Source organism: Arvicola amphibius, chromosome 10 (genome assembly GCF_903992535.2).
Source record: "Arvicola amphibius chromosome 10, mArvAmp1.2, whole genome shotgun sequence".
NCBI lineage: Eukaryota > Metazoa > Chordata > Mammalia > Rodentia > Cricetidae > Arvicola > Arvicola amphibius.
Window position 1 is genome coordinate 121,905,491 of NC_052056.1, and position 14,151 is coordinate 121,919,641.

The following is a 14,151-nucleotide window of genomic DNA, read 5'->3' on the forward strand; positions in this document are numbered from 1 at the left end:
TCAGCACTGTTCTGACGTTCCTGGGAATATTCTTAGAAGTTGATTTTTTCAGTTTTAAGACAGCCGCATATCATATATTCCTGCTGGACCGAACAGTTAGCCTTCCCTGGTACATCCAAGGGAAATGACTTTGTTGAACGGCTGTATGGTCAGTCTCTCCTGCGATACCCCAGGCTAGCTGTGGATAGGTTCCCAGGAGCCCTGTCCCATAGCCTGGACAAAAGCATTCTGATCTTAGCACCAGGAATCCGCCTCACTGTGGTTTGGGCTGTTCAGGGCCAGGACCACGTGACCTGGAAGCTCGCATCTCTTCCCTGGCCAGGAGCCTCGGAGGTGGAGGCCCCTGGGAGCAGTTCCGGCGTTGCTGTCTGGTCTGTTCCTTCCAGGTCCCTTCCTCCTTTCACCTTTACTTTAGGTTCCTCACACACAAACTTCTCCTTCGAACTCCCAGCCTCTTCTGGTCTGAGCCGGTACCTAAGCAAACGCCAGCCTACCACCCTAACACCGCTGTGAACCCCTTCCTCCGGAGGACTCAGGATGTCCTGGGATGGGGGAGGGGGCCTGGGGAGGCCTAAGAAGGGTGCCGAGGAAGTGCTAGCTAAGGTCAAAGAGAGGAAATGCTCAGTGCCAGGATGGGGAGGTGTCGGGTGTGGTTTGGGTGACTCCCGGGACTTGAACCGGGCCATTCAAGTTCAGTTAGTAAACAGACCAGCGTTCTCAATGACTCAGTCTTACTAGAAGTTCTGCTGGTTGAGGACTCAAACTGTTAACTGACCCCCCCGAATCACCTCTCTGGAAACTACCAGGCAAAAGGGCATGTGTGTTCCAGAGGTGGGGTGACCTGCAGGGACACTGAATCCTGTGTCCTGAGGTAGCCTTCAGTTCTTACAAGGGACTCTCTGCATGTGAGGCTTCGTGAGGTCCGAAGTAGACCCACTCTGCAGATGTGGGGGTGGGTTCTGCAATACAGAATCATGGCAACTGAAGGCCAGTTTGCAGCTAGATAAATGTGTGTTTGTGTGTGTGTGTGTGTGTTTTGTTTTTATTATTCTTTTTTGAGACATGATCCCTCCCCAGAATGCAAGGATTTGAGGCTTGGATGACAATGCTTGGTTTATGAGGTGCTCAGGATTGGGTCTGGGGAGTCATGCACAGTTGGCAAGCACCCTGCCAGCTGAACTGCATGCCTAGCTCTGTGTCAGATCTACTGCCATCAAATGATACTAGAGTTCATGACAGTGGCCTGGTGACCCCTTCTCCACCAGAAGGAGACAGGCTTTCACCTTAGGAATTTTGAATTCCCTTTGGTCGGCAGCCAGCATTTTGTTCTCTGATGGTGTCAGGGCAGGTGAGAGGGCCATTTCCCTGACCATTTCCCTCCCAGGTCAAAGTGCGGGCTTGCCTTGGAAGAGGGAATGGAGTGGTGATGGGGGGCAGGGGCAGGCAGCCCATGTCCCTCTTCCCCAGAGCCTAGGAACAGGGCGGGACCTCACACTCCACCATCCTGGCAACAGTGACAGCCCATTTATCACTGCCTGGGCCCAGGCCAGGGAATTCTGAGCTGGGCTGTAGCTGGGGTCCTGGGGCAGGTCAGAGCCTTGGGCTGTCTCAGGTCCCATTGGGCTGTCTAGGTTTTTGAAGTCCTCCACTTGCCCTGGAGTCTGTTTGAAGACAGCCCCGCGAAGAGACGGGCAAGTTGTGGTCACTGGAGGTTCTTGAGATGTTGGAGCCATGCTGCAATGGCAGACAGACCAAGGCCAGCCAGGGAACAGGGCAGCCCTCAAAAGATGAGCCCCAGAACACGGCAGTGGACATCTGTCACCGGTTGTGTAGGTCTGAGGAGTCAGGCTGTCCTCATTCAAACCCCATTCCTGGCCCTTCCTGGCTCTGTGGTCTCGGGCCAGAGCCATTTCTGCTTGGTGCCTCAGTTTCCCTTCCAGCCTCCTTTCTTCCAGTGCGGACCTTACTATCCACCCAGGTATACCTTTTTAGAAAGACAGACACCCTCTACTTGCGAGTATCCATGGCTCCCTACTGCCTGCATGATCCAGTCAGGTCTAGTACGGCATTGTCCCGTGAGTCTCTCTGTCGCCCCCCCCACCCCCAACCACCTTATCAGGGCCTCTTGACCCACATGTACTTAGCACCCTTCACTGGGGTATCTTCTCTATCCATCTGGCAAATGACTGGCACCCTTAAGAGATCAGTTCCAATGTCACTTCCCCTAGAGGCTTCACCTGTCCCCAGCCTCCCACCCCTTGCTTTGTCAGGGCCAGGACTCACAGACACGGTGACCGGAAGGTTCAGACTGGAGTCACGGAGAACCAGCATGTACTTTTCACTCCTGCAGAGCCCTGCACCTTCTTGGGACAGAGGCATGCGGGCAGGACTCTGCTCCTCTCTTACCCTCCCTTGCTCTTCCTTCCGTGGTGGTAGAAAGGCAGATGGCGTGGCAAATTGCTGCTTACTTAGTGCCCCAGAATTGAGGAACAAAATGAAGGAGTGGGGGCTGCAACCAGCTCCACCCTGACAGTAGAGGCCAAGGATGGTAGTTGGTTGGGGGTCTGGACTTGGGACAACATCTTGTGACCCTGGCCATGCCACTTGTCTCTGAGGATAAGGACCGAGTCGTCTTACCCCGCAGCCTTCGGCAGGGTGGCAGCTAGGTGCTTACTTGCAGCTTTTCCATGGGTGCTGGACCCGCTCCTGCCTCAGACCTTTGCACTTCCTGTCCTCACTTCCCAGAACGTTCTTCTACCACACTGACTCCCCATCCCTGAGCTCACATCTCCATTCAAATATTGGTTCCTAAGGGAGGCTTCCCTGAAGCCAGTATTAGGCCCTGTATGCCTCTCTCAGAACGGCTGCTGTTGTTCTTATTTAAATAGGCAGCATTTCTGAGAGGTATGGGGCTTTCCCAGGTGACACAGCTGACCTGGGACTCAGCCCCCAGGCAGTGTGCCTCTGAGGTGTTTGCCCTTTCATATAGCGCCTCTGGTGACTGTCGCTTATACCCCTTCCCAAGCATAGCCGTGTTCTATGCTGATCTCTGCTGTACCCCACCACCCCAGTCCAGCCTGGCACACAACAGGTGCTTGGTGAGTGAGTGTTTTCTGGAAGGGTGGGGGCGGCAAGAGGTGCAGTGGGTCCTCAGAGCCCACTCCAAGGTCAGTGTCATCATTTGGAAGTGTCTCTCTTTTGGAGGTTTGAGCTTGTCCCAGTGAGGCTCACTCTGGCCCCCAGGAGGACCTCTATCTCCTGACCCCTCCCTGGTAGAGGTGCCGAGCAGAGATTTGTCCTTTGCTACCCGGGGTCCTGCCAAGCCCACTTCCTGCCGTGTAGGAGCCAGGTGTCTCTGGAACACGGTGGCCACCATTGTGCAGCCATCAAGGGTCCCTAGCGCGTGCTCAGGCAGCTGTAGAAGACTGGGTGAGAACCCTGGACCCTAAAGCAGTGAGCTCCCTAGGAGCTGGTAGGAAGTGTGTGACAGCTGCCCCATGGGTGACGACCCTTTGCTGTCAAAGCTGCGCAGTGCTGAAACATGGCTGCCCTGGTCTCACTGTCCTCAGCCTGTCGAGAGCAGCAATGGAGATGAAGAAACCGAGACCCAGACCCAGAGAGGTGAAGCGCCCGCCCTGCTCACTGAGGCTGGAATACTTCAGATTCCTGGGAAACGCAGTGTGGGAGCATCCGTTCTGTCCATGGCTGGCAGCTCACAAGGCAGCTCAGTTTGTGTAAATCTTAGTTTTCCAACTGGGAAGTGGGGATGGAGGGCTAGCAATGTTGCTGGAGACCCACAGAAGTTGCCTGCTTTGCCGAGCCGCTACCCGGCTATTTTCCCCCAATTGAGCTATGTCTAAAAGGGGAAACTGAGTCACGGGTTCAGGATGGGTAGCTGGTCAGCCTCCCCATGTCACTCTCCGGAGGACAGACTTGCAGTTGGCTGCCAGCACAATGGTCCAGTCTGAGCTCTGTGTGCTGAACACCTCCTGCAGGCGCTCTCCATTCTCCTGCCAGGCTCACTGCACCCTCAGAGGGTTTACACAGCCAGCTCAGGGAACCGAGGTGGCTCATCCACATTGAGGTCTACAGATAGCCTCTGACCTAGCTGGTTTGGCTGCTCCCAGCTGCAAACCCCCGGCCACTCCTGCAGCTAGGAATGCGGGTTCTAGTTAACCAGAACCCAGTCTTGCATTTGGCAAATTAATTTTGAACTTCACTGTCCTAAAGCCATTGTAGCTTCAGAGGATCCCCACAATCCTTTCCTCTGAACGCTTCATTGCTCGCAAATGTTTTATTATTTATCTCATGAATGATTGACTTCCATTTCTGAGAGGCGAAGTAACTTGCCTAGGACCACATAGCAGGCGGGCAACCAAAGCATGCTGTCTTTTTAGGAGTCATAGCACTAAACGGGGGATAGACACTTGGCCCAAATATAGTGTCAAGCTGGACAAGAGCCTATGAAATCATTGAGACTCCAAGAAGTCGGGCATATTTGTGGCTTTTTTTTTTTTTTTTGAGCCAGGGTCTTGTTAAGCAGCCCACACTCTACCACACCCAGCTAAGTTATTTCTAAGGACGTTTACTAAGTAAGGCCAAGAGAGAAGAGAAAGTGCCTGGCTTCAACTGTAAAGCGGCTACAAGCACAGCCACCATCCCAGTCTGGGCTAGATGCTTACATAATGTCTCTTGGCATTCCGGCACATAGTAGGCATGCAATAAAACGGAGCTAGTAGAGTGACTCACTCTCTTGCCCCAGCTGGCAGGTTATCGAAGCTTCCTGCTAGTGTCGGGGAGTTCTGTCTCCAGCCTAGACTGAGCAGCCTCCCTGTCACCATGCGTGCCCCATGCCCAATGCCCTGCAGCCACACTGTGCGCCCCACTCAAGGAGGCTTTTATTTAGATAGGGCTCTCACTAGGGAGTCCTTGGCAAATCTACCACTCATCTTATAACCCTGGTTGGCCTTGAACATGTGGTGACCCTCTTGACTCTGCTACCCATGTCATCTCATGCCTAGCAGAGAGACCTCTTGGGATCCATGCAGGGCACCCTGGCCTTAAGTGCAGGAAGGCAATGGGCAAAGGCCTGCACTTTAAGAAAGGCTTTTGGGGCTCATAGAGCCAGTCACGGCTGCTCTAGTGGAAGAAACCAGGAGGTGGTGTGGTGTTTAGGGGGATCTGCCTTCATCCGTGTGTCCACCAGACACAAGAGGTGTTCTGGGCTCTGCCGGCCCTCTGAGCGTGTGGGCTTCTTATTTCTGCCAATTCTCAGAGTCTTGCCTGCAGGCTCTGGTGTGCTGACTCAGAGACCTAGTGCGGGGGTGTGGGATCAGGGAGGAAACTCTCCTTGACAGAGCTAATTCTGTCCAGCGCTGGGAGCCAGGCCTGTGACTGGAACATCTGTGTAATTTCCAGACACCTGGGGCCCCATGCACTGTAGCCCCTAAGTGATTCTAAAACTATCCACAAGAGCTGGGAGGCCCCCTTCTCTGAGAGCTGTGAGTAAATGGGACTAGCCATCAAAGACATCACAGTCTGGAGGTGTTCAGGCTGGGGAGCCGGGGAAGGAAATGCTGTGTGAGCCTGTGCTGGTCATGTGACCTCTCTGAACCTGTGTGTGCAAATCTATGCTGCAAGGGTAAGCCTTCCCACTAAAGTATACGATGTATAAGGTTCTAGTTCCTAGGCTCTGGGTATATGGTACACATGACAGCCCAACTCTCCCGTCCTGTGGCTTAGAGAGGGTCAGTTACCCTCCCCGGACTTCAGTTTCTACCCCCGGACAACCTCTGAGGGACTTCTCAGTTCCTAAAAGGCCTTTAGAGGCAGAGAGACCTAGAGATGTGTCTGAGCCATTACCCAGCTGGACTGTCAGCTGCGGTGGTGGGAGATGGGAACAGAAGCCAGACCAAACATACTGGCCATTTGGAGCTGGGGAAGGGTTTCCAGTTTCCTTCTGGGCTCTCACGCCCACGCCCACTGCCCTGATAAGGCCCTTGTGTTTGTCCTGGGGCTGCTATTCAGAGGTAGAGGAGGGGAGAGAAGCAGAAAGGGGAGGAGAAAGAGAGAGGGAGGGGGAGAGAAAGGAAGAGAGAAACGGAGAGAAAGGAAGAGAGAAATACAGAGAAAGAAAGAACCAGCTGCCTGGAGGGTGAGGGCCAGGTGCACGCAGAGGTGAGAGAGGGCTGTAGATGAAGGGCTTTTGGTTGGCTGGGATAGGGCCAGGGAGGGAGAAGGAAGGGTGGCTGGGACAGGGCAGGGGCGAGGGGATTGCTGAGAAAGAAACAAAAGAGGCAGAGGGGGAGTGAGGCACGGAAGCCAGCAGGAGGGACAGACAGAGAGTAAGACCCCATGTGGCTCAGGGGTACAGGAAGGGATAGAAGCAGAGCGGAAGACAGACAGACATCTGCTGCCCAGATGTCTCTTGGTCCTTCTTCCACAGGGGTGGGGAGCACGGGCCAGCAAAGGACAGCAGAAGTGGCGCCCTAGCTTCTTAGGCAGCACAGGCTTGTACGGCACTCACCAGGTAAGGAGGGGGAGGGTGACTTCGAGCAAGCTGCTCTTCCCCGGCCTCAAGTGCCTCTCTTGTGAGCTGGGGACCACCAAATGGGTCGAGGATGGAAGAGGCATGTTACCATCTGCTGTGGCTAGGCATATCCCAGGGTCTACACCAATTTCAGGATGAACCCCACATGCATCCTTGAAGGATGGCGGACGATGAGCTCCTTCTAAAGGGCAATGTGACCAGAGGCGTCCCTCACATGGCCACTCACTAGAGGCAGAGCGACTGGAGGAACCCAGGACACTGGACACCATGGATCCTGTGGGGGTTTTAGGAGGTTCTGCTGAGGCCAAGGACAAAGGGTCCTGGTGTGTCTTGGAGAAGAGCAGCGGATATTTTGCAGGCTGTGGGTTAGAGCTCCCGTTCACCTCTGTATTTCTTCCTAAGGCGAGTGGTTAATTTTATGTGTCTTTCCTGATCGAGTTTGCTGTGTGAGCTTGGGCACATGACTTAGCTTCTCTGTGCCTCGGTTGCCTCTTTGTATTCATGTGTAGGATGGTGGCCAGAATGTAGCACAAGTCAGTTCAGTGAGGAGGAAGGTGATGACATCTGCCTGAGGGCTTTGTTCTCTGTGGCTGGTAAAACCAGATGTGGATGTGGACAGGAGCAGCCATCTGCCTGGGGCCCTCTGGTCCTGCAAGTCTTGGCTTGCTGAGGACATTCTGATGTGGGGACACCCATCAGTTCCCTCCCACTGAACTGTCGCTGTTATTTCCATTGGATCACCCCAGCCCAGCAGAGAAGACTGTCAGGCAGGGCCCTGAGTCAAATTTTTTGGCTTTCTGTCTGCTAGCGCAGTTTGGTTGTAGGATCAGTGACCCGGGCATCGCCCAGCTGTGAACCCCAGACAAGGGTTTGGGGTGTTTGTTCTTAGGATGTTTTTCTGGCCCTCAAGAAAAGTGAGGAAGGTGAAATTCTTTGCCTTCACACCCATGCCTGCTGCCTGCAGCCTCTGTTCTGGCCGGTGTGTGCTCCGTCAGGTCTCTGGGCCTGGCACCCCAGGAGTGCTCCCCTTGAGTGCACTTCCCAGAGTCCTTCCCTTCCAAGTGCTTCTTCCTGAGTTCTTTCCCTGAGTGCTCCTCCCATGTAGCTGGTCCAGTGTGGGTCTGAAGGTCACAGGGTCCCTGCTGTGTGCCGCTTCTTTGCATGAATTTTCCATGGAGCTCCCCTGCTCTGTGGGGCTAAGAGCATCATAGCTCCTTACAGCAAGCTCACTGGCCCCCCTTTCTCCTGCCCCCTCTCCCATGGGCACTTAGGACCTCCAGCACCCAGCCTTTGGCAGAGGCACCTGTGTCCACCCATGTCCCCAGAACCTTGACTGTTTCCAGGCCTTAGTCTCCAGGTGGACTCCTGCTCCCAGCACCTAGGACCTGGGGCTCTGTTGACTGACAGGTGGGAAGCACCTGGGAGGCTGGGGGGAGGACAGGAGGTGAACATATGCAACCTTCTGGAGCATGGAACATGGCCTGCCTCGTTCCCACAATGTGGTGGTTCACACTGTATGGTGAGGTGCCCGGCTTCCTCTGTCTCCCAGTCCTCTGCCCCACTCCCCAACCCAATTTTCCTGGACTGCGTGGCAGCCACCCCTGTTTATAGGAATCCTCGCTGAAGCGTTTGTTTGTGGACTCTGTGTCAGGCCATGGAGGCTGCCTGGGAGTTTCCTTGGGAGCTGTCACCAGTCACCTCAGCTCCTAGAGGCCTGAGGCGCCCGCAGCTCTCCAGGGCTCACCACAGCATGCCTGTCATGTTCTCTTTGTTGCTCTTCAGCTTGGTGTGTGTTTGATCTAGGGACCTCCTTGTCTAAATGTCGCCTGTTCCCATTCCTTGGTTGTTTTCCTGTCAGGGTTATCCGTCCCAAGGTTCCTTGGCTATTCTGAACAGTCATTCCTCTTTGGAGGTAGGGCTCTTCTGATTGTGCGTGTGTGTGTGTGTGTGTGTGTGTGCGTGTGCGCGCGCGCGCGCGCATACATGCCCTGATGTAGACACTTCTTGTCACTGGTAACTTCTCACCCCTAGAAGCAACTTAAGCAATGGAAGATCCACTTCAGTTTATGATTTGAGGGGATATAGTCCTTGTTGGCAGGGGAGACATGGTGTCCAGGGCTCCATTGGAGGCAGCAGAGGCTTGAGGCAGAACCTGGACCCATGGAACATCTCAGTTCTTGGCATGTGACCTGGGAAAGGATCCGAACTCAAAATTGGAAGCCTGGTCACTACTGAACAATGTTGCTTCTGCAATCTTGCACAGAGAGTTGCAAAAGCATCACATGTTAGGCACAGGAGGGTGGCCACGTGGGCAGTAGGCCCTGGCATCTTAAAGCCTCGGTTTCCTCAGATTGATCTGTCTATCATCTATCTATCTATCTATCTATCTATCTATCTATCTATCTATCTATCTTTTATCTGTCTGTCTATCTGTCTATCTATCATTTATCTGTCTATCCTCTATCTGTCTGTCTATTAATCTATCTATCTATCTATCTATCTATCTATCTATCTATATCTATCTATTTTGGTTTTTCAAGACAGGGTTTCTCTGTGTAACAGCCCTAGTTGTCCTGGAACTCTCTCTGTAGGCCAGGCTGGCCTCGAACTCACAGAGATCTGTCTGTCTTTGCCTCCCAAGTGCTGGGATTAGAGACAAGCACCCCATCGCCTGGCTTGTTTCCTCATCTTTTTAAGAAGTGGGTGGTACGTACCACACTCACTGCAGAGCTGTCTGGCGATGGTGTGGGCACACATGTAGAGGGCGTGCAACAGATTCTCATGTCATAAAAGGATGGGGCACATTGACTGAGTACCCGCAGTGTGCTGGACCAGAGGAGGGCTGTTGGGAAGGGGCCTACGTTAGGCAGTCGACCTATGTTGAGTGGTGGCCTTGGGTGAGCAGTGGTGGATGTGGTTGGCAATAGGAAAGGCCTGGGGATGGGAGACAGTGACTTGAAAGGGGTAAGAGGTGGGGACCTGTGGACCCCAGCAGCAACAGCCAAGAGCTTTACTCTGGGGAGTGGGCAGAATGTCCCATCGAGCCGTCCAGAACCTCTGTCCGAAACTGGGAGTGGGTGCAACCACGCTGGGAACCTTAGGACTGTGAGGGCTGCAAAGTGCTGTGTGTAGTGTCACCGAGCTGGGTGGCTCCTGGGTCAACAGACACGGTTAGTTAGTATTTGTAGTTTCATTTACAAGGGATTATTTAGCCTAACAGGTCATGTTCCATCATTGACAGCAGTCAGGGCAGGGACTCAAGTAGGATCTTAAAAGAAGAAACCACGGAGGACCCTGCTTGTTGGCTTGCTCACAGGCTCATGCTCAGCTAGCTGGCTTTATTATAGAGCCCAGGACCACCTGCCAAGGGAATGGTGCTACCCCCAGTGGGCTGAACCCTCCTGAATCAATTAAGACCCCCGTACATACACACACACACACACACACACACACACAAATGCGTTCTCGGTCAATCTGATCTGAGCAATCCCTGTGAGACTCCCTTCTCAGGTGACTAGGTTGTGTCAAGTTCACAGTTAAAGCTTTAGTAGGACACCAGTTTTCACACCAGCCCCCTCACCCCCAGGTTGAACCCCAGATCTGCAGCAGACACTAAAGGATTGAGCAGGACACAACAGTTCACGGCTGGTAGTTGTGGTATCAATGTGTCACGCTACATTTCCAGACCTACCTAAAGCCTCAGAGGCACGCTTGTTCATCCACCTGATTGTTCACGTGGCCGTCCTTTCACTAGATGACCTGCAATTCCTGCACCAGAGCTATGTGGGATGCACCCTGGGGGAGATGGGAGAGAGCTGCATGGGGTGCCTTTTGACTGAGAGTCTGTAATAATTTAAACAGACAGATGAAAGGCGGGAAGGCAGAAGTGATTCTAGGATTAGTTCATTCCCAGATCCCAGGGCTGTGACGCAGAACCCACCGCTCCAAGGTCACCATACCGAGAGGACTAGAGGACGCTCCTGTGTATCCAGGCAATGTTTTGCTTGACTGCATCGGGAAGATAGAATAGAGCGGAGCAGAAGGAGCAACAGTTGGTGTCCCAGTTTGCTCTCACTGACATGAGGGGGCGAAGTAGAACCAGATCCCATTGTCCTGGGGGAGCCAGCCGTCTGCACATTTCTATAAGGAGCCATAGTCTTCTGTTTCTACTGGACAACAAGCCCTTCCCCGTGTGAGCAGGCTATGGTGGGAGCTGGCATGGAATCCTGGTGTTTATCTCCTGAGACTGAGAGAGAAATAATAGGAAATTGTTTCTTCACAGCTATGGGAGGGCGGAAGCTGGATCCAAGGGGTCAGGTGGGATCACCCAGGGGCCCCCTGCAGGTTCTCCATGTCTGGTGGCTCCAGATCTTGGTTTCATCTTCTTGTCGTCTCATTTTCTAATGTCAAGTTTCTCTGTCAGTCATTTCTTTTCTCTCTCTTCCTCTCTCTCTCCTGCCCTCCCTCCCTCTCTTCCTCCTTCCTCCTTCCCCGACCCCTCGATCTCTCTCTTTTCCTCTTCCTCTTCCTCTTCTTCCTCCTCCTCCTCCTCCTCCTCCTCCTCCTCCTCCTCCTCCTCCTCCTCCTCTCTTCTTCTTCTTCTTCTTCTTCTTCTTCTTCTTCTTCTTCTTCTTCTTCTTCTTCTTCTTCTTCTTCTTCTTCTCCCCCTCCTTCTTCTCCTTCTCCTCTTCCTCTTCCTCCTCCTTCTCTTTCTCTTCCTCCTCCTCCTCTTCCTCCTTCTCCTCCTCTCTCTGTCTCTGTCTCTCTTTCTCTCTCAAGTTCTCTTAATGTAACTCTGGCTGGTTTGGAATTAATAATGTTCCTGCCGCCCTCCTGGGTGTGAGGATTGCAGGCCTATGCAACCGTACCTTCTGTTTTATTCCTGTCTCCTCATTTAGAACCGATTCTATTCAGAACAAGTGTTTACCATAGTTACTTTTGCAAAGATCCTTCCTCCAAGTAACTCCAGATTCACAGACTCAAGTGGACACACTTCTCTGAGAGAATGGACATCATACTCCTGGGGTAGAGACCTCCAAGGGAAGATCCCTCTGTAAGGATGCTTGAACCTGGTTTTTCAAGGATGACTTTGGAGAGGGAAATGTCGTTTTGCATTGTGGGGGCGCTGCTGCCTGTACTAGTGCTGCTGCCTGCCCTGGCGCTGGTCCAGAGCCGCCCTGCTGACGCCTTGACTTGGCTTTTCTGCAGTTCCTATATTAAATCCACCGGGACTGGGATGAGCTGGGACCTTGATCAGATGCTGAGCTGGGACCTTGATCAGATGCGTGCAGGGCATCTGGGGCCTCCGAGATTTCTCCAGACTGCTGCTCCATCCCTACCGCAGCAGCTCTTTAGCTTTAGAAGGTTCAGGTCCTGGTAAGTTCCAGCGGGTGTGGGTGTTGTCATCTTTCCAACTCCCAGAGGCCCAGGAAGAGGAATTGATTTCAGAGGCCCTCTGCTGCCACCTCCTCCTTGTGTCTGCACGTCTTCCTAGGGTGCAGGACTGTCCCAGGGAAAGGACAAGACAGGCCTAAGGTTTTATGGATCAGGCAGGGCCACTCTAGGCTCCTGTGTCAGATGGATAGGGGCTCAGAGTCTGTCCCTGGTCTCTGGGGGGAGCTGAGGACAGGAGAGGGAGGCCAGATGTGCTTGCTTCATCTGTGACCCTATGTATTCCTGACCTCAGCCAGATGGTTCTGGAAATCGGGGAGGTTGCACTCCTTGGCTAGGAGGGTCAGAGCTTAGAAAACTAGGACAAGAGGAAGTCTTAGTCACTATTCTACCGCTGCGAGGAGACACCACGACCACGGCAACTCTTAGAAAACAGTTATTGGACGTTTGTTTACGGTTTCAGAGGTTTAGTCCATTAATATTGTGGCAGTGAGCATGGCAGCATGCCGTGAGCATGGCAGCATGCCGTGAGCATGGCAGCATGCAGGCAGGTGCTGCAGCAGTAACTGAGAGCTGTCCTGATCCACATTGAGATTCTGGGCTTGGCATTGGCTTCTGAAACCGCAAAGCCCATCTCCAATGACACACTTCCTCCAACAAGGCCACACCTCCTAATCCTTTTAATTCTTTCAAGTAGTACCACTCCCTGGTAGCCAAGCATTCAAATATATGAGCCTACGGGGACCATTCTTATTCAAACCACCACAGGGAGGTTGTCTTGTTAAGGGGGGGGGTACTCTGGGGCATCAGGAAGGGTGTGGGCAGACTCGAAATAAAGTGTTCTGTGTTCTAGAAGCAAGGGTGGAGGTTGGAGTGATGGTCACAAAGCAGTCTGGCTGAGTATGATGTTAGCTGCACCCTCTCACCTTTATAGTGGGGTAACAGTAGTAGGGCCCTGGGGATGGGTGGAGGCCTTCCAGCTAATGAAGTTAAAGGTGCCTAGCCCAGTGTCTGGACAGCTGTATACTGATAACTGAATCAGTATGGAGTAGGTTAGATGCACGAGAATGGGCTGAGGCCAGAGAGGCTTGCTACAGACCCACTGAGTTGAGGGAGTTACTGCCAGGATCTGCAAACATGACCTCGAGCTTCCTCGTGGCCACATGAAAAGGGGTGATATGGATCATTACAGATCATAGATTATCAAGTTAGAGGAAGTAGCACGTCTTCAAGGGAAGCCTTGTTCTTTACCACAGTTTCCTCCAGAGTATTTCTCCGGGGCACCTGGGGGAGAGCAGTAGCACAGGGCAAGAACTCTATAGCTCTGTGGGGTGACTTCCACGAGATTTTTGCTTACAGAGAGCAAGGAGGGGAGGAGGCTTAGAGAAGGCATATTGGTGGGAGAAAGACACAGGGAGGGCCTGAGCTCTGAGGACTCAAGGCTAAAGCTTGGAAGCTTGGAGCAGATGGGACTGGGGCTGCCCTCTCTCCAGAGCAGTAAAGAAGTAGAGCATCCTGGGGCTCAGGTTCTGCTCACACTCCCAGCTGTGTGGCTACAGACAAGAGGCTTCACCTCTCTGAACCTGCTTCCTCATCCACAAGGCGAAGTCTTCCCCATGGGGCCATCTGAGCACTGCAGGGTGTTGGCATGTGGCCAGGGCTCCGGTCTGTGTTAGCTATTTATGGGACATGGGGTGCACATAGAGGTCCCACGTCTTTATTCTACGAGCTTCCTGGCAGTGTGTGTGTGTGTGTGTGTGTGTGTGTGTGTGTGTAAGGAGTGTGAGTAGCAGGAGTGCTGTAGCTCTTTGCATCTTTCCAGTTGGCAGAGGCTAAGCTCCCGTTGTCACTGCACACAGTGTTCTGGGCAGTGGATGGAAGGCACTCTATGACAGAGCTTAGGAACCAGGATGCCCAACCCTGTGACTATGTCCTGGCTCTGAACCCAAGCAGGAAAGACAGATGGAAGAGCCCTTCCTCAGGCCTCTCTGGCTGTCCTTTTCCCATCTGCCTTGACAAAGGCCACCAGAGGGGGCATAAAGTGCTAGGAGACAGTGTGCCAGGCCAGTTCTCAGCACAGCCACCCCTCCTTCTTTATGGACTTTCTGTCCCCGGATTTGACCAGCCATAGATGAAAAGTGTTTTGGAAAGCCAGATGTGGTAGCATAAAAACCTTTCAGTGGCATATACCCATAATCCTAGTACTAAGA

General features: G+C 53.1%; 1 protein-coding gene across 3 annotated transcripts in view; it reads left to right on the forward strand.

The window, feature by feature from the left end:
- Positions 1-14,151, forward strand: part of Cmklr1 (chemerin chemokine-like receptor 1) — a 38,132-nt gene that overhangs the window by 13,886 nt on the left and 10,095 nt on the right. The window contains exon 1 of one of the 3 annotated variants that reach the window (XM_038346083.1): positions 11,881-11,926. The exons of the other annotated variants lie outside the window; for them this stretch is intronic. The gene's annotated coding sequence lies outside the window, so the exon portion shown is untranslated. Of the gene's footprint in view, positions 1-11,880; positions 11,927-14,151 lie in introns of those variants that run through there. 3 annotated transcript variants of the gene reach the window in all.